Here is a 4,110-nt window from a genome sequence, read left to right as displayed (position 1 = left end):
CTGCCAATATATTAGGTAATGAAATGGTTGGAAATGTTATGTAGAACAGGACATTGTCCACACATGCCAAGAGCTTGTGCTCAACTGCCTATGTTGATCCTGTGAATATTAGGATTGGACCTAATCCTACTAAGTAAAGGCTCTAAGATGAGTACGAACAAAGGGGGGGCAGTCAGCAACCCGATTTGTCTTTTATCCCATTACAAAGGGAGAACGGATGAGGTAACCCACCATTGACTTTAATCTGGGACTACATACAGAGACAAGTATTTTTTGAATTGACCTTTGACCCTCAAGAGCAAAAGGCATCATGAATAATAATGTATGAAGGAAAACATATTTTGCACATTTGTTATGAATGCAAAATGTGGAAAAGAATCGCAGGATCTGGTTGATGTAGGCAACAGAAACATCTCTACTTTCAGCCACTTCAATGTAAAATTCTTTAAACCACTGTGTTCAGTCAGAGGATATATTTAATTTCTATGACCAAGTGTGAATCAGTACTGCTTGGACCTTGAAGAAGGGGAAACACCCCAAAAGCTTGTCCTGAAAAATTGTATGTCAGTGCAAATAAAAAAAGTATCACGAACAGTACTCAATTTTCTCTATGACCAAGTGTTAAATTCAAAGTATTGCTATAGAATACTCTATGTCTGCAATATTTCATTAGATAACATCAATCCACTTTAATTTCCAATTCTGCATGTTGGTTTGGTCTGTCCTATTTATGTGTAAAAGTCAACATTGGGAAAAATAATTTGTCTGTTTTTAATGTTGAATTTTCTCATATTTCCAAAAATGTCTTTTAATTTTATACTGTATGTTCTTCTACTGTAAATGTATATGTAATGGTGTATAAAGTCATTTTCATTGTCTTTAGCTCACACAGTTGTGTCTTAATTGTTCTTGTAATGTATTTGTGTATCTACTATTCACAGATGAATACCAAAGCTCTTGCATAAATGTATAATAAAGTGTATTTTTTATACAATCCTCAAAAAGAGCACCATTAATATTGTTTAGCACCATAATTCCAGTCTATCATATACCATGTCTTAGGTGTGTTTGTCTGTATGTATGACTAATACATTAATAAAAAATACACTGTTGTGAAATTTTGTTGTGGAAGATAAATCAAGTAAAAGACAATATGAGGCATTCATTTTACTTTCTTCAATGTTCTTGAATATTGACACTCTCAGACAGAATTTATGGACTGCTGATAACATTCAAGATTCATGTTTTCTTCAGTAAAGCCCGCCATACATAGATTGAAATTTGTCCAGTTCAACGCGGCTGGCCAAATTTCGATGATTGTATGGGTTAGCTTGTTTTAAACAAGTCAATCTATTAATCAACTTCAGTACAACCAGCCTGTCTGTTCTCTCCTGAATAATTGGTGCCGCCGGTTATAGCCAGTAACACTGTTCATTGTATTCTGTCGGTGGGGATGGCCTCCTACCGGCAAAACACAATAGTGCTGCAAGAAGGATTCCTCCATCAGCACATATTTTTTTTATTCAAACCTTTTGGTTGAAGTAAAACAAAAAATGGATAATGTATGGCCTGCCTAACTAAGCCTTTCTGGGTAGGTTGGGGTTTCTGGATACTGAAGATAGATTACCTGAAACTCTAATACCCATGTTGGAGATGTAAGAAGAAAGCTGCCACTCTCTGATTTCTGCGATGCATGTTCAATCCAGGGCCATTACTTGTAGTGAAGCAGAGCAAGTTAAGTGCTGCTGGCATGGAAGTCAGAAAATGGCAAATACTATTGGAGGGTTCTCACCTGAGTATTTTACTTATTTTTTTTAGAAGTGCTGGCTCTGGGGTTGTCATAATGATCCTGCTTTGACTATCCAGTTAGTCACTGATGTGGAGCAAGTATGAAGGATAGATGCACAATCTTCTCAGCTATTAAAAACAGGTTGACCTCAATACCATTTTAAGGAATGTGGCATGTCCATGAGGCCAACATAATTATCATACCTTCAAGAAGTCTATGGTGGCCAGAGTACAGGCGGTCCCCTGGGTTACAAACAAGATAGGGTCTTTAGGTTTGTTCTTAAGTTGAATCTGTTTGTAATTCGCAACAGGTACATTTTTTAAGTGTAGTTCCAGCCCAAAATTTTTTTTTATGTTTTTAGGATAGCATAGGGAAGGGGTAACGTTTGTTTTCCTGTCTTTGCCCCTGTTCAGAAGATTTCACCTCACTTTCTGTCCCATTGACAATTGAGTTTTGAAAATTTGGGGTTGTTGTGGAAACAAGCCTTGGTGATAAAGCATCAGTGGAGTACACACGATCAGAAATTCTGACAAGAAAACCATGGATTTTTTCCGATGGAATGTTGGCTCAAACTTGTGTTGTATACACACTAGGGTTGTCCCGATACCGATACCAGTATCGGTATCGGGACCGATACCGAGTATTAGCGGGAGTACTCGTACTCCCGCTAATACCGCCGATACTTAAATAGAATACTTATCGCCCTCCCCCCCCCCGCCGCCGCCACGTTAATCACCGCGGCGCGGGGAACATTACAGACAGCTTTCGTTTGAATAGCTGTTTTCCCCGCCGCGCATAGACACTCCCCCTTGGACGGATCTGTCCAATCGCGAGCAAGGGGGAGTGTCTATGCGCGGCGGGGAAAACAGCTGTTCAAACGAACGCTGACTGTAATGTTCCCCGCGCCACGGTGATTAACGTGGCAGCGGCGGCATCACAGTAGGTACGGGGGACATGGCTTGTTATACAGGGGACATGGCTTGTTATACAGGGGACATGGCTTGTTATACGGGGGACATGGCTTGTTATACGGGGGACATGGCTTGTTATACGGGGGACATGGCTTGTTATAAAGGGGACATGGCTTGTTATACAGGGGACATGGCTTGTTATACAGGGGACATGGCTTGTTATACGGGAGACATGGCTTGTTATACGGGGGACATGGCTTGTTATACGGGGGACATGGCTTGTTATAAAGGGGACATGGCTTGTTATACAGGGGACATGGCTTGTTATACAGGGGACATGGCTGGTTATACGGGGGACATGGCTGGTTATACGGGGGACATGGCTGGATATACGGGGGACATTGCTGGATATGGGGGGACATGGCTGCATGTGGGGGGACATGGCTGCTTGTGGGGGGACATGGCTGCATTTGGGGACACATTTAAAAAAAAGTATCAGTATTCGGTATCGGCGCGTACATAAAAAAAAGTATCGGTACTTGTACTCAGTCCTAAAACAGTGGTATCGGGACAACCCTAATACACACGGTCACACAAAATTCCGACCGCCAAGAACGCGGTGATGTACAACACTACGACGAGCTGAGAAAAATGAAGTTCAATGCTTCCGAGCATGCGTTGACTTGATTCCGAGCATGCGTGTTTTTTTGTGCATCGGAATTGCATACAGACAATCTGAATTTCTGATAATAACTTTCTTGTCGGAAGAATTGAGAACCAGCTCTTAAATTTTTGTTGTCGGAAATTCCGACAGAAAAAGTCACATGGAGCCTACACACGGTCGGCATTTTTAAGTAGAAGTCGTTTGTAAGTCGGATATTTGTAACCTCTGCTCCAATCACAGGTGAGAACTGAAATGTAAATGAGAAAGCATGTTGTTTAGTAAGTCTTCCAGGGCTACACTGGTGGTTAGAATACTCCGCATGCAATATTCTTGTGTTCAAGAATGTCAGTGCCCACTACTTTCAAAGAGTAATTTAGAGACGGCAGGGTTGTAAAACTTCATTCCCATGCATTTCTGAATTATGGTTAGACCCTGGTTTTAAACTTGTAAATTCATTTAGGTTAAACTTCAGCCTTACCATAAAATTGCTTACTTTGATTTCACTACACACAGTGGGTATCTTACAGTGTACATTTTAAGCTGCAGAAAGCAAGCCCACTTAATTTTCTGTCTGTAGGAAGTCCAGCATCACTAGGTCCTATTCTTCCAAGCCTTAATTCCTTGGCCCATCGTTTACATTGATTGGATTTCAATCATGAAGCTCAACATCATATGTGGGTGTTAAGTAGTGCAGTCTGCATACATATACAACCTGCCTAGCAATGCCCATCCCTTCAAAATTACAT

Source organism: Rana temporaria, chromosome 8 (assembly GCF_905171775.1).
Source record: "Rana temporaria chromosome 8, aRanTem1.1, whole genome shotgun sequence".
NCBI lineage: Eukaryota > Metazoa > Chordata > Amphibia > Anura > Ranidae > Rana > Rana temporaria.
The sequence above is the reverse complement of the archived record's forward strand: the minus strand, read 5'-3'. Positions refer to the sequence as shown.